A 27,102-nucleotide genomic window follows, 5' to 3' on the forward strand; every position below is an offset into this window, starting at 1 on the left:
CTATAATCAAACTGAATCTCATCCTTCCAACAGCTGAAGGTGGATCAGGCAGTGAGGTAGAGACTGAGTCACCCACCTATTTCTTTCCTTTCTCCTGATTCCTATCTCATAGATCCTTTACAACCCCTTTTGGCTCTCCACTGAGAGAGCTTTTTTTCTGGGTTTTTTTTTTTTTTTTGGTCTTTTTGCCATTTCTAGGGCCGATCCCAAGGCATATGGAGGTTCCCAGGCTAGGGGTTGAATCGGAGCTGTAGCCACCGGCCTACGCCAGAGCCACAGCAACGGGGGATCCGAGCCATGTCTGCAACCCACACCACAGCTCACAGCAATGCCAGATCCTTAACCCACTGAGCAAGGTCAGGGATCGAACCCGCAACCTCATGGTTCCCAGTTGGATTTGTTAACCACTGAGCCACGACAGGAACTCAAGCACTAACATTCTTAAACGGTGGCACCTAAAACGCAATACAGTACGCCTGCTGAGTGCTTGTGACCAACGCAGAACACCTAAAACCAACATCTCACTTGATCTTATTTTACTTTTCAGATATGAGGTGTTCAGAGAACATACTATAGAAATAAAATCTATAGTTTGCCGTACTCGCCACTTCAAACAGGTTCAGCTCTGAAAAATGCTATTACTGTGACGTGAAGAATTATAAAAATTAAAGTCCCCAAAAGTTTCTCAAAGAAAACATGGCCTACCGGTAGAATCTGTTCAAAATGCGGACTCCTGGATCCTTCCCAGATTGCCTGAATCAGAATCTCTGTGAACGGGCCCTGGACTCTGCATTTTAAATATACTCTAGTGACCCATTTGCAGCAACAGGGATGCAACTAGAGACTCTCATACTGAGTGAAGAGAGAAAGACAAATACCATATGATAGCACTTATATCTGGAATCTAATATACAGCACAAATGAACCTTTCCACAGAAAACAAAATCATGGATTTGGAGAACAGACTTGTGGTTGCCAAGGGGCAGGGGGAGGGAGTGGGATGGATTGGGAACTTTAGGTTAATAGATGCAGACTATTGCTTTTGGAATGGATAGGCAATGAGATCCTGCTGTGTGGCACTGGGAATTATGTCTAGCCACTTGTGATGGAGCATGATATTGTGAGAAAAAAGAATGTATACGTGTATGTGTAACTGGGTCACCATGCTGTACAACAGAAAATTGACAGAACACTGTAAACCAGCTATAATAAAAAAAATAAAAATCATTATATAAAAAAATAAAATAAAAATTACTTTTAAAAGAAAATGAATAAATAAATAAAACTCTAGTGGTTCTGACACAAAGCAAAAGGTGAAAACCAATGGCTCTACCTTCATGAGTGCCAAATGGTTATTGCTTACCCACACACAAATCCATTCATTCTCACTCATCCTCTCACTCTCCTTTCCCCTTTCTTTATCTCTTGTAGGTCCACAAAGGCAGAAACAAAATGACTAGTACAATCTGGGATGATTTCAGCTGATGGTTCAACTGGGATTAGAACCAAGTACTGGTAATCGCTTCTTCTGGTTCCAGTTCAAGGTGTCCCTAAAGGGTGAAGAGCATCTGGGAGGCAGCAGGTGAATGAAGAGAGCAGCAGAGAATTAGATGCAGCTGAATTCAAGGGAACAAATATCCTAAAGCAACTATTCACTCACACTTTATTCTTGGAGGTAAGTGATAAAAAGCTGAGAAACTATTCAATTTGAGACCTTGCCCCCCCCCCCCCAAAAAAAAAATGGAGAGGAAAAGGAAGGCATGGGATGAGCGGAGAGAAAGAATAAAGCCCCAACAACAGAGGAGGGGGCTTTCTGTGACTGTACAGGACAAGCCAAATGGATTCAGCCTGCAGCTTTATGAATGCTCTCAAGTTTCACTCTTAGAATTTTAATGTTTGAGTTTTCTTGTTTTAATAACGAAGCTCTGTGTGATTTAGAAAATGTTCTCCCCGCCCCATAAGCCAACTCAAAATCAGAGTAGTTTGTCTGCATTTTCTGCAACAACAAAAATTCAAGAGTCATTTTTATATGCTGGGATGAGGGTCAAATTTATTGGCTCCAACATCGACAGGAAATTCTACCACTGAACACGGAACGTGTCCCATACAATTCTTTCCATTGTTTGGGGTCCTAGCTCTAAAAAGGATACTTCATTCTAGGTCCAAATACAGATGCAAACTGCAGACAAAACATCCTACCACAAAACTCAAATGCCCAGGACCAACAAATCCACAATAAAGAGGTTAAACTCCAAACCCAAAATGGGAAATGTCATAACGATGACCTCTGCCATGTGGTAAAGATGAATCCAACTAATGTTACCTTAAAAAGAACCTTAGTAACTCCTCTCTTTCCTGTCATAATTGCCCATTATCGGCCTCAGAAGCCAGACGTTTGGTGGAGACATTTCTGACCAACACAGTGCTTCACCCCGCATGAACTCTATGAAACATGCATTAACAGAATCCATCCAAAGGCATGGAGAGAGGCCATAATCTGTCAAACATTTACAATGATAAGGGGATCAATAAAAGCAGAATTGTTAAATGGTTACTTTCCAGATTTCTGTATTCTGATTCCAAAACTACCAAAGGGAGGGGAAAAGATAGCAGCTCAAAAAAAAAAAAAAAAGACATACTATTAAATCATGAGGCTAGAAGGGACCTTAAATTAAAGGTTATCAGTTAAATCCCTCCCACCCTCCACTCCTTCCTTCAAACAACTCAGTCTTCAAGCAAGTCATTAGCAAGGATAATTTCAACATGCCCCCAAATCTGACCTTTCTGCTTTGCCCCTCCTTACCCAGAATCTCCCCATGATCCACTTCAAAATCCCCCTTTCTAACTGGAACTGTACATTCGTACAGCTGTTAGCACTCACATGCACTATTTCTGCCCTTGGATGTCAAAATATCCAGCTTCCTGACCCTTCCATCCCCCACCCCCACCCGCCCCTGTCATCAGCCCTGTCCAGCCTCAGTTCTCGCAATAAACGCCAAGGTCCACACCCCCCCACCCCCGCCTTGATACCTCCCACACTCCTTTCTGCCTTTTAACACGCAATTCTGATTAAACTCCAAACGGCCTGCCCTGTCCACATTCACAGCCTCCAAAGGCTCCGTGGAGAAACCATTCGGACAAAATGAAGATGTCGCTGCTCATCAGTTAGTCTGACCTCAGTGGAGCCCACAATAGCTGCCATTAGTGCTGTCATTTCTCTTTGCTCTTCCATTTCTTACGGTATCTCTTCTAAGCCCTTAATCCTCTCAAATAAGCTCTGTAACTGTCACATCCATCATGGGGGAATCAGGAGACATGAGGCAAGAAGCCTCTTTAAATGCCGCCCTTCCCCTTTTCTCCCCTTCCACTCATCATCACTGAGTGATCTGGGCCATTCTTCTGCACATCTCTGGCTCACCCATCACATGCCCGAGACACGCCTCTCAAATCTGGACACACATTAGAATCACCAGGTGGCTGCCACAGTGTCTGTCCAAAGATGATGTCAACTGGTCTAAAGGGGGGCCCCTGCATGTGGTTTATTTTAAAAGCTCCCCCAGATGATTCTCAAAATAAGATAAGAATGGGACCACAGCCCAAGATAAAACCACTCCTATGGTTTTAACTACCAAATCTGGAGGACTTCTCTGAGCTGTGTTCTCACATATATCTAAGTGCCCTCCAGAACCACCACTCCAGATGCAAAGGCATCTCAAACTCGACATGTAGCAATTACACTCTTCATCCTTCCTGTTACGGGCTGAACTGTGTCCCCCAGAGATTCATATGCTCAAGTCCTAACCCCTTCATTAGATATGGGGGTCTTTAAAGAAGTCATCAAGTTACAATGAGGGTGCTAGGATGGGCCCTAGTCCCATATGACTGGTGTCCTTACAAGTGGAGGAAATCTGGACACAGACACACACAAAGGAGAGATCATGTGAAGATACAAGAGGGTGACCATCGACCAGCCAAGTGCTGTCTCCAAAGAAACCAACCCCGCCCACACCTTGGTCTTGGGCTTCAAGGCTCCACAGTTATGAGAAAGTTGTCCAAGTTTAAGCCACCCAGTCTGCAGCACATGTCATGGCTCATACACGTCCCATGTCCTCTTTTCTCGACTTCTCCATCTTAGTCAATGGAATCACCATTCACTCACCATTCACTCCTCCCTCTCCCGCACCTGCCACATCTACTCATTCACTAAATCGTGTCAGTTCTTCCTCCTACACATCTTTCACATCTGCTTCCCTCCCTCCAAAGCCACCAGCGCTGCCCTGATTCAGACCCGACTTACCTCCCCCAGGATATTCCAAGCCCCTTCCGCCTACCACCACTTCTCTTGGCTGTGTGGAGATTAATCTTCCTGGAACAGAAATCTAGCACATCGATGTTCAGTTTTAAACCCTTCTTTCACAGGTTCCCATTGCCTCAAGTCCAGCCTCCTTGGGCCTAGGCATATTGAATCTGCTGGCTACTTCCCACTTCGGCCATAATCTACCCTGCTCATGAGGCACCAGCACTTTGGCTCTGTTCAGAACTCCCCTAACACATAATGCTGGTCCCCACAACTGTCTCTGCACATGCACCTGGCTCTTCCTGGAACACCTCCTCTTGTCCCAACTCCATGCCTAGCAAACACTTAATCCATCCTTCCTGTCCCAGCCTCAGAATCAGCTCTCAGAAAAACCTTTTACGACCCTCCAGCCCACCCAGACTGGTCACGACCTGTTCTATGCCGCCTCTGAAAGTTACACGTATTTCACACTATACTGTGACTATACTTTGGCAGGTGTCACAAACACAAATATCTCCATGGACAAACCAAGTATCAGCAATGAATGAAGTACTTAGTGAAAACAGATATTAAATTCACATGATTAGGACCAATCATAATGCTGCCTATGTCACCTTCTAACACCTTGTACTGAACAAATAAAAGGCATACGGGGCCAAATTCATTGAGCACACAGACTGCCAGTTTTGCAAACGCTAGCCAAAGGCATAAAATGTCATGGCCTTCATTTCTCTTCCTTCTACTCCTTGAATTGAAAAAATTACAGAACCTGCCTGTAGACATTCCCACTGCCTATGGTCACAGGCTGATCCTTATTCCTGCTACCTAGTGAGGCTGGCACTCATAGCACACAGCTCCACACTTACCTGATTACAAGGAAAGGATACAGCGTTGAGCTGTATAACCTTGAACTCGCTGCTTCTCGATACTCACCAAAAATATTTGTTTTAAGAAATAATACTCATGGAGTTCCCGTTATGGCTCAGTGGTTAGAGAACCCAACTAGCATCCATGAGGACACGGGTTCAATCCCTGGTCTCACTCCGTGGGTTAAGGATCCGGTGTTGCCATGAGCTGTGGTGTAGGTCGCAGATGCTGCTTGGATCCTGCATTGCTATGGCTGTGGTGTAGGCCAGCAGTTACAGCTCCAAATGGACCCCTAGCCTGGGAACCTCCATATGCCTTGGGTGCAGTCCTAAAAGTACAAAAAGACAAAAAAATACTGTTCCGTCTTTCTTTCCTATCCATTTTTAGAGTACTTGTTCCATTTGCTAGTAGTTAACCACTTCTTTTGCAGAAGCATAGTAACTAGGAATATTCCACAATCAGGTGAGAGAGTGAATTCAGTTAAAAGCAAAATGATTTTACTGCCACATTTAAATCTGTGCACTAGATGGATACAGGACCAAGGAAAACTTCGAGACATTTTCTGTTAGACTATGAAACTGTAAAGGAGGAGTTCCCATCGTGGCTCAGTGGAAACGAATCTGACTGGCATCCATAAAGACGCAAGTTCGACCCCTGGCCTCATGCAGTGGGTTAAGGATCTGGCGTTACCGTGAGCTGTGGTGTAGGTCAAAGACACAGCTCGAACCCGGAGTGGCTTGGAGCTCCAATTCGACCCCTAGCCTGGGAACCTCCATATGCCGCAGGTGCAGCCCTGGAAGAAAAGAAAAGAAAAAAAAAAAAAAAAACCTGTAAAGGAGTGAAAGCTATCACCATGGAGGAAAAGAAGCAGATCCACCAGTAAGTTCTGATGAGTTCCACTCAGTGTTATGCAGGACCGATTATTATCAAAGCTTCCCGTTGCTCCAATCATTTTCCAAGTTCTACAAACCTACATTTCATTCACGCAGATTTCTGTTTAAATTTTTCTCAAACTGTGCTGGGAAGAATATGAAATGTTATCATTATTTAGGGTCTTGGTTTAATCACTTCTCACCACTAGTCCAAAAATCATCCCTATCTTTTGAGACAATAAATTCTATAACTGGGGACCTACCCAAAACAAAACATCTGAAAAGCAGCAAAAGCCTCATACACCAAGGTGTTCACTGCGGTGAAGCAGAAAACTACTGAATAGAATTAAGGTCACCTCCAATTACGATATACCATTAAAACAAAAGACAGGATAATCATTGTACTCAGCAGGATTTCAACCAATTAGTAAAATGTACAGAGAAAATATCAGAAGAAAAGACCCCATAAAGTTGACAATGGCTATTTCCAGGTGGGGATCATAGCTGCTTTTTTTCCCTTCCTTATATTTTCCTTTGTCTTCTACAATGAACATATACTGCTTTTGTAATTTTTAAAGATTTTCTTAATAATCTTTTTTTTTTTGGCTGCACCCACACGATACAGAAATTCCCAGACCAGGAATTGAACCCAAATCACAGCAGCGACAACACTGAGTCCTTAACCACTAGGCCACCAGGGAACTCCCTCTTAATAACCTTTTTTTTTTCCCTTTTGGTCCACCCTGTGGTATATGGAGTTCCCAGGACAGGGATCAGAGCCAAGCCACAGCTGCAACCTACGCTACAGCTGTGGCAACACCAGATCCTTTAACCCACCGTGCCTAGCCAAGGATTGACTCTGCGACCTTGGCACTGCAGAGATACTGCCAATCCTACTGCGCCACAGTGGGAACTCCTCTTAATAACTTTTTTTAATCTACTGGAAACAAAATAATATTACTCTTAGGTTAGTGATCCCACTCTTAGGTTCAGAAAATTAAGTAGAAAGCTGCCGGGTGCAGTATTTTCCAAAATAGCAAAGAAATGAGAAATAAAACTAAATGTCCAAAAAATAGGACAATGGTTGAATAAGCAACAGTTTAACAACTTAATGGATTACTATTAAGCTATTAAAATACAATGATTCAGACTATATTGCCTCATATAACAACAGATAGAAAACGGTGAGTAGAAACAAAAACGTATTTGTTACCTCTAAGTAGAATTAGATCATAAAACAGACCATAATGGGAACAGACCATAAAACCAACATGATTAAAAAAATATATTACAGTAGAGAACTGCAAGTATGAAGGGTTTGTTTATTTAAATATTGCCATAATGTGGTCTTGAAAATAATTTTAAAACATTTTAAAGAATACCAGTGACTTACATAAAATCTTATTTTTAAATGAGCTGGACAGTTTTAAACACTTTAGGATGTGCTGACTGAAAATTTTTTTAATAGCTGAATTATTGCACCATCAAAGTGGGATGAAAAAGGAAGGGGTTTGGAATTCCCTCTGTGGCACAACAGGATTGACGGCATCTTGGGAGCACTGGGACTCAGGTTCGATCCCCAACACAGTGGGTTAAGGATCCAGGATTGCTGCAGCTTAGGTTGCAGCTGTGGCATGGATCCGATCCTTGACCTGGGAACGCCACACACCATGGGGGAGCCAAGAAAATAATAGTAACAATTCTAGGCATTCTCCCTGTACAAAATAAGCCCAAAACTGCCCACTAACCTCTGTCATAATGGCTACTGGACAGGATTAACACTTATTTTCCCCCAAATTAATAGAACGTTCAATTTGCTTTAGAGGAAATCTCTTGCAGGAATAGACAGGAACCCTGAGCAGATTCCTGCTCCTGGAGAAGAAACTCAAGGTCCCTAATCCTTAAATCAAGGAAGAACTTATGACTTGTGTCCCTCCACTTCAAGATGGCTAAACACTTGGAGATTTGTGGGACTGCACTTCCCCAAGTCAGGATGACAAAATCCTGTTAGAGGATCCAGGTTCCCTCGAACAAGCAGAGCTGTTCAATCATGCTCCCAACTCTGAAAATAAAATTCCTCCAGGGAGCTTTAGACTTTTGTCTACACAGCTTCCCATAGGGCTATCCGGAATGCCTTTAGTCAGGGCATGAGAACACTCTGTGCCTCTTCTTGGCTCTGTCTGCCTTGACCCTGACCTAACCCCATGACTCCAACCTATTTCTTAGTACCAGCCTTGAGCAACATCCCTTCCTATTACCTGCCTAGCCCCATGCCCAACCTGATCCCACAGGCTGCCTGTGTGACCTGCCCTGCCTCGTCGCAGACTGGGAGCCTGAGATCCCGGCCAGGTTTCTACACAGTATCAGCTTAAGAAGATATTCAACAGCAAATAAAAGCACAGAAGCTGATGAACCAACACAAAACACACTAAATAAGATTCCCACAGTTACCCCATTGAGTGAGGAATTAAGTAGCACTCAAAAAGAAAAAGCATGCATCTTATCTTTTGTCTTTTTGCCATTTCTTGGGCCGCTCTCGCAGCACATGGAGGTTCCCAGGCTAGGGGTCCAATAGGAGCTGTAGCCGCCGACCTACACCAGAGCCACAGCAATGCAGAATCCAAACCGAGTCTGCAACCTACACCACAGCTCACGGCAATGCCGGATCGTTAACCCACTGAGCAAGGGCAGGGACCGAACCCGCAACCTCATGGTTCCTAGTCGGATTCGTTAACCACTGCGCCACGACGGGAACTCCCATCTTATCTTTTGTTTCCTCAAAAATAAAAATGAGTGGGGGTCAGAGAGGGATGGATGGGAAGTCTGGGGTGAGCAGGTGCAAACTCTTATATACAGAAGTAAACAACAAGGTCCTACCGTCTATCTAGCACATGGACACATATACACATGCATTTTTTTATTATTACATATATATATACATCTATATATATCTGAGTCGCTTTTCCTTTTTTTTTCCCCCGGCATTTTAGTGCGGCACTTGCGGCATATGGAGATTCCCAGGCTAGGGGTCAAGTCGGAGCTACAACTGCCGGCCTACACGACAGCCACAGCCACACAGGATCCAAACTGCACCTGCGACCTACACCACAGCTCATGGCAACGCTGGATACTTAACCCACTGAGCAAGGCCAGGTATCGAGCCTGCAACCTCATGGTTCCTAGTCAGACACGTTTCCACTGCACCACGACAGGAGCTCCTGAGTCATTTTTCTGTACAGCAGAAATTAACACATTATAAATCAACTCTACTTCAATTTTTTAAAAGAGGGTACTAAAAAAAGAACAAGTGAAATCGAAAGACTGATATATTTTAATCAACTGATTTAATACCCTGGTAAGAAAACCTACGTTGCCAAGTACTTTTCATTCCCTTCCACAGAAAACCCCTTCCCTATCTAATATTCCTTATACTTGGAATAGTCATCAAAACTGAATTAGTCTCGGAGTTCCCATCATGGCGCAGAGGAAATGAATCCGACGAGGAACCGTGAGGTTGCAGGTTCGATCCCTGGCCTCACTCAGTGGGTTGAGGATCTGGCATTGCCATGAGCTGTGATAGAGGTCGCAGACACGGCTCAGATTGGACCCCTAGCCTGGGAACCTCCACATGCTGCGAGTGCAGCTCTAAAAAGACAAAAGACAAAAAAATAAATATAAAAAAAAATAAAACTGAATTAGTCTCCCATGGAATTCCTGAGCCCTTTAAATCTCTTTGAAAGAACATCACTCAGTGCTCAATAGGTTTTTATAAAATGTGGGTTTTATATCTGTAACAACTTAAATACCACATATTTCCTCCAAAGCAAACATCTACCAAATAATCCTAAAATAATGATTTTTTTTTTCACCTTCACTGAATCTGAAAGAGTTTCCGTTGTGGCTCAGTGGTAACAAACCAGACTAGCATCCACAAAGACATGGGTCTTCGCTCAGTGGGTTAAGGATCCAGCATTGCCATGAGCTGTGGTGTAGGTCACAGATGCAGCTCAAATCTGGTGTTGCTGTGGCTGTGGTGTAGGCTGGCAGCTGTAGCTCCAATTCAACCCCTAGCCTGGGAATTTCTCTATGCTGCAGGTTGCAGGTGTGGCCCTAAAAAGCAAAAAAAAAAAAAAAAGGAAAGGTTAAAGACCAATGCAATTTCAAGTGCAGGTAAACTACAAACTATGATGTTAAAGTCAGAAAGATTTGCTCAGGGACGTTCTAATCTTTGCCCCCACTTCCATGTCTCCAGAAGTATCGGTGGTGGTACCCAATGTCAAAGGATATTTGTACTACCTGAGACTCCCTTCACACTACACCTGAGGATGCAAGTACCCAGAGTTTTCCCACATTTAGCTTGAGCTTGTCAGACTAAATCGGCTCAAGGGCATAAAAACATCAATTCTTTGAAGATGAAACAGCCAGAGCAAAGTTAAAAATAAAAAGTATGAAGTCACTGCCTAATACAACGGGGAGAATGACTTGTGCATATTGAGTCCAAATCTTCTATTTTAAGACAAGCACCTGGAGGCCTGGAAAGGGTGGGTACCACCGAAGGCCCCATGGACAGCAGTGGGAAAACTGCACCTTGAATCATTGCTGCCTGTCTTACTTAGTCTCAATGAGCCCAATGAATTTGTGGATTTCCAACTTAAAATATTTTAAAGCGCTTCACCTGACTTTTAAAAAAGAAGGCAGGGGAATGAACTCTAAAATCCAACTATGGCAAAATAAGGAAATAAAAAATAAAAGTCCTACACTAATTCCAAACGATTATTGAAATATCATCAAGGAGTTCCCGTCGTGGCTCAGCGGTTACAAACCCAATGAGCATCCATGAGGAAACGCATTCCAATCCCTGGCCTCACTCAATGGGTTAAGGGTCCAGTGTTGCCCTGAGCTGTGGTATAGGTCACAGATGCAGCTTGAACATGGCATGGCTGTGATGTAGGCCAGCAGCTACAGCTCTGATTTGACCCCTAGCCTGGGAACCTCCATATGCTGCAAGGTTGGCCCTAAAAAGACCAAAAAAAAAAAAAAAAAAAGGAAGACAGAAAAAAAAATCACCAAAAAGCTATGAAAGGCTCATTCAATCATCAGATCTTCACTTACTGAAACTTAACTTCCTGTTCTACTTTCTTACAAATTTTGAGGGATTACTAGATTGGTAACTATACCACACAGGAGTATCTTTTTTAATGCAACCAAAACTACGTATCCGTATCTATGCAGAGCTGTGTACAGTTTCTAATGCAGAGCATACCTTCAACAAATGCTTACTGAGCAATGCACAAAAACTGCTCTAATAAAAAACTGCTTCAAACACACATATGCCCACCTCCCCTAAAATATCCCTCCTATTCCTTTTGACTTTTGTGGGAAAACAAAACACAAACACAAACAGGAAGGCCCGCTAAGTATCACGAAAACGCCAACTCATCAGACAAAAAGGACTGCCTTCCATCTGTCTGTCTGTCAGCCCCCTCCAGTCCTCTGGAAGTATTTTGCTTACATTACTCAGTTCTTCCATGACTCTACAATCCCACAGACACACACACTCCACCTCAACCCTTCAGTGTTAACCCTTTCACACTCTGCAGATCTAATCAAATGTCACTTCCTTCGGGAAATCCTGAATCACCCCAAAGTCAGATAAATTGCCTTTCTTTTGAAACTTCCTGTGTTTTTTTCTTTGAAACATTCATCATATTTTGTACATACATATTTGGGTGGCCATTTGGTCAACATCGTCCTTTCCCACCAGATTCTTATGTTTCATGCCTCCAGTGATAACGGCTGCTTGATTCCCTACTCTAGTCCAGCTATTCGCTTAAGACCTGGTACTGGGTAAATCATTAAGTTATATAGAATAATGAATGACCCTCATTCCATAGCTTCATATAACAACGGACCCCATCCGTGTTTTTCAAACCACCAGTCATGACCAGATCACTGTTTTCAAAACTGCTGGACATTTCTTTTAAATGAAAAGACCAGAACTTCTTTTAAATGAAAATGAACAGACTATAATAGAAATGGGGGGTCATGTTAATTATATGTGGCAAGTGGCACGAAACTGTCATTTCTTCATATATTTATGATCCTTTCTAACTATGGGTCATGGTCCAAAAAGTTTGAAAGTCATGGAACTGACTGTCCCAAAACAACTCCTCCCAACGTCCCATTCAGATGGTCAAAAAGGTGCACAAAATGGCAAAATTGGCAACTGTTCTACAAAGAGGCAGGAAAAAGCAAAAATCAAGGCATGATTTCCACTAAATACACCTTGTGAAGGATGGGTAAGAACCATTGTTCTTGGACCACATGAATCTGAAAGACTCACACCGCACCTTTGGAAATTCAACAAGACAGATGCTGTGATGAATGTGGGAAAAACTGTGGATCTCACCCAGGACTGCAAAAGACACAAGTGACCAGGTAATTATGAGGACATCCCCCAACTACATGGAAGGCATCTTTCAGGCCAGCATAAGCAGGGGGCACTGAATAGTCCCAAGAGCAAATGAAGGGCAAAACTAACTAGAGACACATACAAAATACTCTACAGACTTTGTTACAAAAGAGAATACAAAAATTTAAAGTCTATGCTTAAAATTTAAGTTACAAGCTGAAATATATATATGTGTGTGTTTTATATATATATATATATATATATATATATATATATATATATATATTCACATATACACACACAAATACAATGGAAATTAAGAAGGGGCAAGAAGGCAAAAGAAATAAAGGCATACAAAATTCTCTGTTGTGCCAAAGGGTGAGATCAAAAGTTATTTAGTTCTTTGAGAACAAGAGAAACATAGATTCATGAATGTATTTGGAAAACAAAGAATCGCTAGTAAGCTGAAAACTAGATTCAGTCGTTTAAAAACATTTCAGATACATGAAACAAATGGTACAAAGAAAAAGACAGAAAATAAAGTCCAGAAAGCTTATTAGATTGAACCGCCGGAAACTGCCATTTTAATAGGTCAAAAGCAGTCAAATAACAATTTTATGTGACTCAATACATCAACAATGATAATAAGAATGTCAGCTAATCTATTCAATATGCCAGGCACTTTTAAAGCATTAATTGAAGATTTGTCTGTGCATGTTGTTTCTTCACAAATAAAGAACTCTATAGACCTAGAGACATTATATAATTTATCTAAGGCCATGCAGCTAAATACTAGTGGAAAGAAGCAAACCAATGCTTTTTACAGTAGCTCTCAAAACAAAAAAAATTAACAGAGTGGTCATAGCAATAAACATTGAAGCAGTAAATTTCCCTCTAAGAAGCAGGTTAAATGTTGCTTACAAGCAAAAATAGATGAAACAAAATAACACTAAAAGTTTAAAATCAAAAGGGTGAGTGAAGTCATTTTAGACAAAGAAAAAAAGAAAAGACTGGCAACATTAATACCAGGAAAAAAGGAGAATGTGGTTCCAAATGCATAGAGGGTTATTTTACATTGATAAACACAAAATAAAGGTCTAACAGTCACCTTTATGTATTTGGTATCACATTAACATGCAGAAATTGCTATGAAGAAACTGACAAAAGCCCATTTGTAGAGAGAGACCCAGTATCAGTCTATGACAGCTCCAGTACAAAATCAGAGCATAGAGGATGTGAATAAAATTATTACAGTGGCTGAATTACTAAATATAATCTTCGCTTGTCACAGAAAACCATGCTCTTTTCAATCATCAGAACACGGAAACCCTTAATAGACAAGAAGTAAAAACTGTACAAACCTCACTTAATTACCATGATAAATAAAACCATTAATTCATGTTTACTTGTAAACAATAAAGCAATATTCAGCCGAGTCATATGGAACCACTAGTAGCACACCCAAAAGTCAGGTATTCACAAGAATGTTTATTTTCCCTGCACTGCTTTAAACTTTTACGGTGATCATATTAGCACAAGACATAGAAGTTAAGCTAGTTTCATTTTTTTAATTGCTACTTTCAGATGTGGGTATGACAATTCCTCCCTCAATAACGACTGACTCAAAATTAAAAGTACTGTTGATTATCTCAAAATTGCTGAAAATGAATTCGCACATATCTAAAACGATAACAAAGCTGATGTCTAACCTGTCATTTAAATCAAATGACCTGACTTCAACTCAAGAAGTGGGAACCAGCATTCTATTTTCTTGATTTTTTTTTTCCATCCAGTCACCCCATCATTATCTGAATTAATGGCTCCCTCCTTCTCTATCCTCACCTCTCAGTTTTACTTACCTAATTGAACTCATCTTTCAAGCCTCCATATAAATGCCACTTTCTCAGAAAACTCTCCTTACCCTCCAAGACAAGGTCAGTCTCCCTGTTAGCCTCTTCTAGGTCACCCAGCTTTCCTAATTCAGAGGCTGTCTCCTGCCCTAGATTGTAAATTTCCTACCTTCAAGATTGTGTCTTATTTACTCTAGGATGCTCAGGAGAGGGTAAATAGACTGTTTTCTTAATTCAAAAAAACTTCAGTTCAAACAAATTTTTAATTCAAAAGATTTGAGTTCTACATATAAGGCATTATACTAAGCATTGGGAGAAAACAGCAGTAAATAAAATAGGAATTTTTAAGAAACTGGAGTTCCTATCTTGGCTCAGTGGAAACAAATCTGACTAGGATCCAAGAGGACGCAGGTTCAATCCCTGGTCTCACTCAGTGGGTTAAGGCTCTGGTGTTGCCGTGAGCTATTATGGTATAGGTCGCAGACTCAGATCGGATCTGTGGCTGCGGCTGTGGCTGTGGCTTAGGCCAGTGGCTACAGCTCCCGATTAATCGACCCCTCACCTGGGAACTTCCATGTGCCGCCAGTGCAGCCCTAAAAAAAAAAAAAAGACAAAAAAAATGAATACCTTCTCTCATCTAAGAAGTCAAAAGAAAATAAATGCAACAGAGAAGAAAATATCGGGCAAGCTGGATAAATGGGAAGGGTCATACAATTTTAAATGTACTGATAATTAGAAAAGGCCTCCCTAAGAAGGTGACATTTGAGTTAAGCCATGAAAATGATGACAAAGCAATCATATGAATACCTGGAAACAGAGCATTTCAGGAAGAGGAGACAGTGGGTGGCAAAAGGCTAGAAAACCACAGTCTACTCTGAAGGGAAGTTCATACATGGAGCTTGTTTAAAGTAAGGACATCAGTACCGAAAGATAGGCAGATTCGCAAACCCTTAAAAGAAACAAATTGATATAGGAAATGACTGAATATGACAGCTATTAAATACTGTGACTATCATGTGGTCGCTGGAAATTTAAAATGAAATTTTGGGGTTTTTTTTTTTCTTTCGGTCTTTTTAGGGCCACACTGCCTGCAGCATATGGAGGTTCCCAGGCCGCACAGATCTGAGCCTCCTCTGCAACCTACACCACGCTCACAGCAACCCAGCTCCTTAACCTACTGAGCGAGGCCAGGGATCAAACCTGCATCCTCATGGATACTAGTCAGATTTGTTTCCACTGAGCCACGACAGGAACTCCTAAGATGAAAGATTTTAATGGCATGTGTACATAACCGATTCAAAGCAAAATGCTACTAAATATTCAGGAAGATCAAATGTTTTAAAAAACTGCAAAAAGTTATCCCAAAATGGAATAAGGGAGTGAGCAGTAGAACCATGGATGAGTCTTCTGTACTTTCCAAATCCTAAAATGAGCAGGTCCTGTTTTTACTTTCAAATGGAAATGAGTATAATTTTAAAGAATCATAATGGCCTACAGAGAAAGAGGCTGAGAACAGATTTACCTTTGTTCTGGCTTACATGCAAGAAGGCACGCTAATTAAAAAAAGAAAAAAGAAAAAAGGGGGGGCATGCTAATAGAATTCCCTGAAATGAAAATACGTCTTTAATTGGAAAAGATCTTTTTTTTAATCAAGTAAAGTTCTACTCTATCCTATGTTTACCTTAATCAGGAAGTTAAAGCTTAAATTTACCTGACCAGCTTTTATAAATCCCCATGACAAACCTCTTGGGGTTTCTTAAAGTCTGGTCTTCAGACTGAGATTTTGGCCTCTATAGGCTAGGAGTTTTGTCACTTGTCTTTAATGCTGGTATCCAGGCAGTAAACTAAAGCTATATATTTGCAGTTCCTCTCAGGCCCCAACTCACCATCAACCTACCAGTTCTTTTCAGGACTTTTTTTTCCTTTGCTGGAATGGATTGTTTCAGAAGCTTTTATTCATCTCAACAGAACATCAAGTTGAAGCTCCATCTCCTTTGTATCACCTCAGAGCTACCTTAGCAAGACCAGACTTAATGGACATCCAATGAATGCCTGACAACCTACAAAGCTATTTAAACCACCTGCTGGAAAGAAAAATTACCTGAGAAATCAAAATATGCCTTATTGTCCTTGTTAAGACACCAAGCACATGTATCAATGCAGGAGAATCCTTTCACAAATATCACATCGTCACATTGTACACTGTAAATATATTTGCTTTATTTGTCAATTACAACTCAGTGAACCTGGGGAAAATTTTTTAAATAATTCTTAAAAACACATTGAGTATATGTCACTCTTCTTGCTCTGAAACTTCTCTCAAGCTTATCACATAAATTTCACAGGTATTTACTCTGACATATAACAATTACTCCTGAATACTGCCCCATTCTGGCTTCTCATCGAAGCTTCAGTTTTATAAATAAGTTCTTTTGTATCAATTTTATTAGGCTCCACATAAGTTGTATCGTATGATATTTGCCTTTTTCTGTCTGACTTACTTCACTTATTGTGATAATCTCTAGGTCCATCCATGATGCTTCAAATGACATTATTTTGTTCTTTTTTATGGCTAAGTAATATTCCATTGTATATGTGTACCACATCTTATTTTGAAACCAAACTTATGGTTACCAAAGGGGGGGGGGATAAATTAAGCATTTGGGATTAACATACACACACTACTATATTTAAAATAGATAAGTAACAAAGACCTACTATATAGCACAGGGAAACATACTCGATAGTCCATAATAACTTATGTGGGAAAAGAATCTGAGAAAGAATGGATATATGTATAACTGATTCAGTTTGCTGTATACCTGAATCTAACACAACATTGTAAGTCAACTACACTCCAAAAATTTAATTAAAAAAAAAAAAAAAGCTTCAAGCTCAGATTTTCAGCTACCATCTAAAAATAAATCTCTGCCTCTTTCATTTAAAACCATCTAAAACCAGTGGCATCTAAAACCAGTCTGCCTCACTGGAACAATCCTTATACTCTCATGTCCCTTTCTGTATTAATGACATCAACAGGCCCTTTTTTCTGTCCCCGACAGCTCCGTGCACCGTTCTGCTGGCTCTTTAAGACTGACCCAAAGCAAACCACTACTGGGCCACAAATTGTAATTCATCACTCACACAAAGCTCCCGGGTCTGCCTATGACTCTTCTGTGTGGAACAAGCTTCTTTGCTGCAAATCTTTACTCCAAGGCAGAGTTACTCTCTCCATCCTCAGATATTCAGATGGCACTTTGTTTATGTCTCAGTTTCCAGCACCTATCACTGGCTGCCTCATCTCAGGCATCTGTATCCATGGCTCTCCAGGTTTATGAGCCACTTGAGAGCGGGGACCATACTTTCTCAGTGCTTGTTTTTCTTTCTTTAATTTTTCATTGTAGTGTCCTCAGCTGAGCACAGGGAATGAGTCACCAAAGTGCTCAGAGATTTTAGCTCCGTGAAAGTGAACTGACAGGGTCTCAGAAGAAGTGAGGAGATCACAGATCTGACTGAATTTGCAAAAGTCAGGTCCTCCTGCCCTAGCCTTTGAACCTTGGGATCTCTGTGTCTACTCAGAAAGTAAAGCCAGCAGCTCTCTGTAGAACTACAGCTAACACTGGGTACAGAATGAATGCCTCCTTTTCTTAACATGACAATAATCTCTGTCCCAACAAATCAGAGTCCAACACGGCAAAGCAGCCCCTTAACAAAAGGCAACTCTGTTTCAGCTGTGTTGCTCCGGCCCTAAGAACCCTCCATCCTTATCATCTGCTGATTGGCCAGTTCTAGCGGGGTCCTGGTTTCATACTCCCACAGGGAAACCTGCTGATAACGAATAACTCCCCCCCCTCCAACATCTGCTCTGCCCCTGAAGTCATTCATCCACCTTCCACAGCGGCCTTGCTTTCCGCCTAACAAAAGGTTCGCAGATGCTGAACACGTGCTCCTAAACTCGAGTCTTCTCTCTGCCTGAGACCCGGATGAGGCAGAATCCTGGTGGAAGTAACATTGTGGGCAAGGATATTTGCTGCCGTGGTTGTCATGCAGCTGGAAACAGTTTTCTTGGTTCCCGTTCCTAAGAGTCAGACCTTCCTATCTCCGGGACAAGAACTCTGAACCAAGTATTATCACACGGTCCTGATTCAGGAAGACCCATGGGGGCTCTTGGGACTTCAAACATCTGGCCCGTGGCGACAGCCTCCACCACAGCCTCTCTAAAAACAACAGAGGCAGGAGGGAGCGCATGCTTGGACAGACACAAACCCCACATGCTTCAATATATATGAACACAAACATTTTCGTAGGTTGGTCTAAGGGAAAGTACATGTATGAAAGGCTATGTAACAAACTGATGACAGAGGGCTTGGTTACATCAGATGGGTAAGCTTGACAGCGCAGAGGTAAGTTCCCGTCGTGGCTCAGTGGTTAACGAATCCGACTAGGAACCATGAGGTTGCAGGTTCAATTCCTGGCCTCACTCAGTGGGTTAAGGATCCAGTGTTGCTGTGAGTGGAGTGTGGGTCGTAGACGCAGCTCGGATCCTGAGTTGCTGTGGCCGTGGTGTAGGCTGGCAGCTACAGCTCCGATTCGACCCCTAGCCTGGGAACCTCCATATGCTGCGGGTGCAGCCCTAAAAAGACAAAAAAAAAAAAAAAAGAGCAGAGAGATATTACAATTACTTTAGACACATATATGTCATTTGAATCATTACAAAACCCTTATTTTTCTATAAATGAATGTAGCTACCTTCTTCCAGTTAGAACACTCTCTAAAGTGTTCATGCCCCTGAGTGACTTAAACAGAGTAAGTAAACTGCATGAGCAAAGCAGATACACGGTGGTAGCATGACCTCAAAAGAGGCCTGACTTCCCTCCCTCAGGCTACATTTGAATTATTCTAGGAAGCAAGTCATATACTGAATACAGAAATTCAAGCACAAGTTGGGTCCAAATTAAGCCTATACAAAATGAGAGGGAAGCCAGCCAGGGCTACAGAGAAGACACCATTATGTCTGTCCCTAGACTTGGCAACTAAGAGGTAAATCAGGGCCAAGAAATTCCCAGTTTATAAAATGAAAATGAGACTACCAGGCTTCATCTCCTTCTCATCTTGTTAAGAAAAGCTAACTGACCTGAAAACACGAGGCCACGTTGGAAGAAAACCTTCCTAACGTTGAAGACGAACTCCCTCAACAAACATGCTCCATATCCAAAGATGTTTCCCAAGAACTTGGGTCGCTAACATAGAGTGATAGAACCCTGCAAGAAGGGACCATCTGTGTCTTGTTTCCTATAGTTCCCCAGTACATGGTAGGTGGGCAACAAATATCTACTGCCTATGGAAAAAATGAACAAATTAAAGATTAAGGAACACATCGTCAAAATCTAGCATTAGCAACCGGATTCTATCAGTGCTTATTCCTACCTTACAGACATAAAAAGAATGCAACTTTGACTCATTCAACAATAATATGGGAATTAAAAAGCCTCCTGATTCCTTCTATCTTGGTCCCTTTTTTCTCTTCTAGGTCTCTCGCTTTATCTCCTAGTTTCCTTCCAGATCCTAATCCTCTTTCTCCCACTCCCATCCCCACCCAACCCCCCTGAGAGTCAAGTGCTCCTGCTGGGTGCTCCCATAGTGCTTCTTCTCTCACTCATCACACGTGTTGTGCTGAATGGCAATCATCTGTTAATGTGTCTGTAAACCCAGCTTCTCCTGGAGGGTAGGAATCCTGCATTAGTCACCCCCACTCCCTGCCTCTATCTAGTACCTAGTGCAATGCTTGGTTGATAGCAACAGGCAATTCGGTGCTGCGTGGGTAGAAAAGAACAAGTTTCCCCTACCCCTGAATCATTTGTCCTTTCAAAGAACCAGGAATATCTCTCCATTAGGGCGGCTTTCAGCAAGAAGGCAGCTTAGGGATGGGTCAAGGAGAACCACCGAAACAGAGAAAGCAAACTCCGTATGGCGGACTTACATGACCTCAAATCTAGTCCATTGTTTTGATATTTAAGAAAATGGGAAAAGGAAAACTTGCTAAAAGGCAATGGTTCACAATCGCACCCTCTGTACAATGAATCCTAAACCTTCAGAAGCAGAGGCACACGTGTTGGCCATGAGGAACCGACTTTTCTTTAACAAGCGTTTCAGCCTTGGCGACCCCACCCCAAAGAGATCCACCACCAGGTTTTATTAGTCGAACGTTCTTTTAGAGAAAGAAGCTGGCTTTGAAATCATCTTCCTTTACCTCCACATTAAATAAAACAAACAGAGCCTGAGCTACCTCAGTCAGGCTTACACGTGTTTATTTTAGCACTGGACCAGAGTTAAGAGTCTGCCTGTCATTACATCACTTTTTAAAAACAGTCCCACAAAAATAAAAGAAAGTGCAGCCTAAATCCATGCATGTAGTAAGACAGTCCTCTTATTTCCGAAAGAATTTTGAATTTTCTATCAACTTCAAAGTTTCTCCAGCACTGATCAGATGTCAGGAGCCAAAATCCAACCACTGTCTTTGCCCCACCCCTATGAGTCATTAATAATAATAATAATAATAATAAACATAACTTAGAAATCATACTAACCTGCTGGGGGGTGGGAGGGGGCAGGGCTGGAATTTAAATAAAATCACCACTGCCACACCTCCCTTACCTCCCCACCCACCCCACCAAAATCCAAAAAACTGAGTTCTTTCAACTTAACAAATTTCATTAATTGATTAAACATGCCAAACCCAAGTTCCCTTGCAGGAGATAAAGCTGCTGGGAGTTCAAATTGTATGCAGAAGATAGGAAAAAGCAGCTGACCTAACCTCCTTTCATCATCTGTCTCCTTGGTAGCACCTCCAGATTCGAGGACAATTAGAAGACTTACTCAGATCAGCTCCACTTAGCAGCGGAAAAGCCACCCACTCCCACCTGTGACCACTGGGGTGTGAGAGGAAACCTCCAGAATTGCCAAGAGTCTCTCCCAAATGGAGCACACAGAGATTCCTCCTATAACAAGCTCTAGAGAATTAGGAAAAAGAGGAGGGGGGGAGAAAAAAAAAAAAGCAGATGACCAGAAAGTTCTTAAAGAAGTAATAGTCTACAACACCCAGCAAGCTACTTGGAGACTGGACCTAAAAAAGGATGTCCAGGGGAGTTCCCATCGTGGCGCATCGGAAACGAATCCAACTAGGAACCATGAGGTTGCAGGTTCGATCCCTGGCCTCGCTCAGTGGGTTCAGGATCTGGTGTTGCCATGAGCTGTGGTGTAGGTCGAAGACACGGCTCGGATCTGGCGTTGTTGTGGCTGTGGTAGCTCTGATTAGACCCCTAGCCTGGGAACCTCCATATGATGCGGGTGCAGCCCTAAAAAGCAAAAAAAAAAAAAAAAAGGATCTCCAGGGCTGTGCTAGCCCTCACTGCAGCACCAAGGGTGCTTTCTCCACCAGCATCCCCCCACCTTTTACGAGGGCCTTAACCCCATCTCTAAACGAATAATAATTTTCTTCCGTGCTACAAACATTCAACCACTGTGGTTAAGTACTATGAAAAACGTAAACAGAGTCAAGAAGAGCGGTTGCCATTAGGGTCATGTTTAAATTAGCATTAACTAGCAGGCCCTTCCCTAAACAAGCACAAAACAACACAAAATGCTTTCTTGGGTAGCTGTGTGCCTGGAGAGCTATTTTAACCCATGTGTTTCAAGGGCTTCACAGGACCCAGATGCGACATGGTAACATCACGAAATTTCTCAAAAGGGCACTCTCAATGTGGGGGACAAGATGGGGCAAGAAACTGCATAGTCTTTATTCTATAACCTTTATGTAATCTGGGTAAACTGGCAGCAGTGCCCTAAAATTCATTAGCGGAGAGTTACAAGGGAATGTAACAAGAACCCAGGCACCCCTTGATGACTCCAGCCCTCCCTATGCCCCAATATTTGTGACTCAGGGTCTTCCTGTACCAGGAGTTAAATCATACATCCCCTTCTCCCTTCCCAGGGAACACAATTCTATAAAACAACATCCAAGCCCCCCCACCACAATTTACCATCTTGTATCTTTCCAGCCCTCATTACCCAGCATTCCCACCACATGTTCACTCCCCAGCATTCATCTGTTAAGAGAAGCATCATTTTCATCTTTCAAGTCCCTTTTGTGGGCTCTTCCCCAGAGCCGGAATTTAATTTTCCTTTCCCTGGCACGCCAGGGTTCTTGGAGTCTACAGCTGCCGCCTAGTTATGCAATCCAGCTGCTATAGACTGAAAATTCACTGCATCTCTTCCCTCTGTATTGCAGCTCTCTCTCTAGAACTTTTCTCATCCTTGTATCTGCCACTGTTGAAGGAATTCAGGAATCCCTTATCCAATGAAAATTTCATTTTCTCCCAACTTCCTAAAGCATCCATAATAGTTCTCCATGAGAGAGTTTAATAATAACACTATAGGGATTTCAGGGACTTGGGGGCAGGGGGTGCATGGAATGTAAAAATTGGAAACCAAGTGAGATGCTGAGATAACAAGCCCAGAGCAAACTTTCAGCCTTTAAATCTAGTTTTATTATATCACACTATACTTTTAAAATAAACCATGTTCAAGTATGCACGCATATGGGCACCAAAAAATAAAATAAAAATTAAAATTAAAGGAAGACAGGCCACACATCAAGCACAGATATCTTGACCTTAAACTAAATTTCAAGTCTTGTTATTTGCTGAACACTTGGAGCTTCCCAGTGAAAATGATAGTGTTTTCCACCCAGATTGCAACTTTCCTTACTAAGCATTTGAAATAAGATTCCTGTGCCTAATAATCACCAACTTCAGACTGATTTGTCATTATGCATCCAAAAGACTTAGCAAGTGAGAGATTCACTTTCTTGCCGAATAGAAGAGATCCACCAAACCTTGAAAAGTCTATAGTATCGTCTTTTTTTTTTTACAATCAAACTACATTTTGGAAAAGACTGTATTCAAATAAAAACAGACATTTCAACCTGCAGGTGTTGAAAGAGCTACCATGTACATGCCCATCTCGGGTATCTTTTCCCATCACCGGCAGGGGCACTGAGATGGGCTGGGTACTCACTGCACCTCACCTCTTGAGAGACAACGGAGCAAATGGGAAGGTGGTCAGGTCAGACTACAGATTCCAAGTCAACTTTAAGGTTAAGTAGGCTCACGGGCTTTAAATAACATGGGTAATGGAAGACTGATGGGAAGAGGGGTAGTCCTGAGGCCCTGATGCAGGACGAGAGGAAAAACGGGGGCAATTCAACTCCCAGCATCCACCCCACTGCTGGTTTTCTTCCACCTTCTCCACCCTCTTGCCCACCCCTCCTCCCAGCTGGACTAACCTATTCACCCTTCCCTTTACTCTCTTCCTTTGTTCTACCATGGGATAACCAGCCACCAGGTTCTAGTTATGTGGGGAACTGGAAGGAACAGCAAAGATCACCAAACCCCTCTGTTTTCCAGATGAGGACACTGAGGACAGCTGACCTGACTGGTCAAGGTCACACCGCTAGGGGACGTGGTGTGCCTGTGGGCTCCGATTTTGACAGCCCAGTCCTCCTGCCTGGCCCCTCAGGGCGGCCTTCCCACCCATGGCACACACTACCTCTTTCTCTGGCTACTTGGTTTCTTTATCCTCAAATTAAATGGAATCAGGAAGAGCACGGCTTTACAATCTTAGAGTGCTGGATCGTTATTCACAATTTTGCATTTGGGGCAAATATGCTCTGGCCTCCCCAGAATTGGAGAATCGAGGGCAGAAATAACCACATGGCGTTATGCCTGTGTGTGTTAATGCAATTTAGTTCGGTCCAAAGAGCCATAACTCCAATACACACCCTTTTCCCCTGGGGCTTACTACTCTGTTTGACAAAGGACTAGCTCCTTAGGAGAATGAACTTCACAGTTTTTCCAGTGCAGTCTCCCTTTAACCGGAATTGCAAGCTTTGAATCACAGACCTCCGGCTTCACAGTTATACTTAAGCTGGGCAAACCACACTTAGGCAAAGAGACGAAAACACAGACTGTTAAAGCCTGAAGGAATAGAAAATTTTGCCCTAATCACTGCAGTTACCTGTTTTCAAGACTCAAGTTTGTACATAACTATCTATTCCAGTGGGAACAACGCGTTCATAGTGACACTTCAACAAGCAAGCGCTCACTGGAAACCCACATTCACGAAAACTCCATAGATTACAACAAAAAAAGAAAGAAAAGTAGCAGCAGAGAGCAGCAATCTCAGGCCCCAGAGTGAAGGCAACAATCAGGAGACGGTCATTCTTACACATCAAAGTCCAAATGGCAGCAAGAAAAACAAGAATAAATGGAAAATCCATTCACAACAAACTAGTCTTACACACAGGCGCGCGCACACACACACACACACCCTCCAAAGGAGCCTGTCCATTTCAAAACCACCAACTTAAAGCCAGATTCCTCCCCTGCCTTAGACTCCCCAGTTACTTGCAAAACGTGTTAGGCGGCTGGACGGAAATTTAAAGTCCTCAGCCGGGGAGAGACCGCTGCGCGGTCGGCGAGAAGCAAGAGGTGCAGGAGCTCGGCACTGCGGGGCGCCGGGACCCCCAGCGGTCCGGGTCCACCAAGACGCGGCGGGGGGTGAGGGGGGAGTCGAGCGCCCCCTCACCCGCCTTTTCTTACCCCACCCAGATCCAGGTAACCGGAGACCACCTACGTGTCACTTGGGCGGGTCCCAGCCGCAGACACCGCGCACAGCCTGGGGCCCGGGGATACCGGAGGGCCGATGACCCGGGCGGCTGCAGCAACCTCCCTGCCGGGGCTGGGTCAACTGGTTGGTCGGAGAAGCCGGGAGCGCCTCGCCTCCTGCCGGCCGGCCGGCGGGCACACACACCCACCCACACCCGGCACAGACGCGCGCATATACACACGCACTCGCAGCCACAAAGCCCAACTGCAGCGGGACCACGCACTCGGAGCGCGCCTTTGGGCAGCGGGCGCTGGCTCCGCGCCCAGGGGACACCGTCCGCCCGCGCCACCCCGCGCCGCGCGGGTCCCTTTACCTGCGCCTGCCGCCGCCGCCGCGCGTCCTACTCCCGCCGCCCCGGGGTTGGCCTCGGGCTGCGCGGTCAATCCCCGCAGCCCCCGCCCCGCGGCCAGCCGAGCCCGGCCCTCCGCCCGCCCCTCGGCCGTCGCCCGGAGCGGGGCCGCCCCCTGCGCCCACCCCGCCGGGGTCCCGCGCGCGCCGGGAGGCCGGGGAAGGCTCGGCGGCGCCGGAGCCCAGGCCGCCCGAGATCCGGGCGGGCTTCGCTGGGGGACAGGGGTGTCGCGGCTCGGGGAGCGCCTGCGGCCTCTCGGCCCCGACTGCTCGGGCTTTGGCGCGCTGGCAGGCGCGGCGGGGGAGGGGGCGCGGAGGGAGGGCCGCGGGAGCAGCGCCGACGCCGGCCCCCTTCTTCCTCCGCCTTCTTTCTTTTCTGCCGGCTCCACGTAGCACAAGTCAGCAACTCCCGCACCCTCCGACTCCCTCCCCCTCGCTCATTTCCCTTACCTGGTGCGACGCCCCCAGAGTCCCTACCGTCTGCGCTCCTCCTCCCCCATTCAGTGGCCGGACTCCCCGCCCCGGCTGCGGGACGGGGGCGAAGGGGTAGCCCAAGCCTCCCATTCATTACGTTCCCCGACCCACCCGCAGGCTTGGAGACCCATGGCCTCCAGCTCCGGATCCCCGCCCCCACCCGCTTCTGCGCTCACCTCGGCGCAGGACTCGGGGGGCCTCCCCCACAAGTTGCATTTTCATTTTGTCGCTCTTTTCTTCCCACTTGAAAAGCTCTGGAAAACATCGCGGGGCCCGCAAAACCCCCATATCTGGCCTTTCTGGTAGTTCAGTTTCCAAACTTTCCGGGAGGCACAGTTTTTCCCAGCGCAGCCTTTAAGCCGAGGTTGCAAAGAACGCAGAGTCAGTTTTGCTGGCGGAAAGGTGTACACGTTTCTATTTCTGAGTTTTCGATTGACTGGGTCTGCAGGCCAAAGCAAGTGTGACTGTGCTCCTCTAGTTCTCCATATCCATGATTATAAACTTCCCTTCCGCTTTCCTAGTGTAACTTTGCAAGTGCAAACTATCAATTTTAGAAGAGTAATTAAGGGAGGGTATGAACACCTGGAGGTGTGGGCGGGAGCCTCGCAGGAAGAAAGCCTGGCGATCGCCCTCAGGAAAAGTGGCAGCCACAGCGATTCCTCTGAGTTCTGGAACAACACCCAGTCCACTGGGGGGCTCTCAAGCCGCGCCACCCCCTACCACCTCCCGCCCTTGTCTTCCCTGGATGTTGGCAATTCTCTGCCTTCCGCTCCACTGCCAAAGCCACAACACAACAAAAGCAGCTGCTTAAGGGTAAAAAACGGAGTAAACTCTAGCCTGAAAAGGCACGTGGGGGACCATGACAGCAGTATGGCAGAGAAGTTGGCAGGAGTGAAACGAGTACATGCAAGAAAGAAACGCAGAACAGCGGCGAGGGAGGGCCGAGCTGGTAACTGGGTGACCTTGGGCTTTGCATAAAAGCGAGGTCCTTGCGAGCAGCAGCGGGCGGGGAGGGGAAGACTTCTTGGAAGAGATGGAAACTTCTCAGGCTTCTCAAGAGGTATTCTTCGAAGAGAACTTGACCATGTCCCGCTAGTGACTGCTTAGAACCCCGACTGAGTTCTTCTTGCGGTTTTCACAGGATGCTCAGGGCGAAACCCTGGCTGCTGGTCAATTACTATCTGAAGCTCTTTCCTTTTTCAAACAATCTATCAAAACCCCTTTGTTTAAAAAAAAAAAAAAAAACTTTAAATGACT

General features: G+C 44.1%; 1 protein-coding gene across 4 annotated transcripts in view; it reads right to left on the reverse strand.

Annotated features, from left to right (window-relative positions):
- Positions 1 to 26,535, reverse strand: part of LPAR1 (lysophosphatidic acid receptor 1) — a 168,399-nt gene extending 141,864 nt beyond the window's left edge. Inside the window, exon 1 of one of the 4 annotated variants that reach the window (XM_047768136.1) lies at positions 26,022 to 26,535. The gene's annotated coding sequence lies outside the window, so the exon portion shown is untranslated. Of the gene's footprint in view, positions 1 to 24,990; positions 25,144 to 25,336; positions 25,471 to 25,821; positions 25,938 to 26,021 lie in introns of those variants that run through there. The other 3 variants (XM_047768138.1, XM_047768137.1, XM_047768135.1) reach the window with 3 other exon arrangements.
- Positions 26,536 to 27,102: the final 567 nt, after the last annotated feature.

This window comes from Phacochoerus africanus, chromosome 2, assembly GCF_016906955.1.
Source record: "Phacochoerus africanus isolate WHEZ1 chromosome 2, ROS_Pafr_v1, whole genome shotgun sequence".
Classification (NCBI taxonomy): Eukaryota; Metazoa; Chordata; class Mammalia; order Artiodactyla; family Suidae; genus Phacochoerus; species Phacochoerus africanus.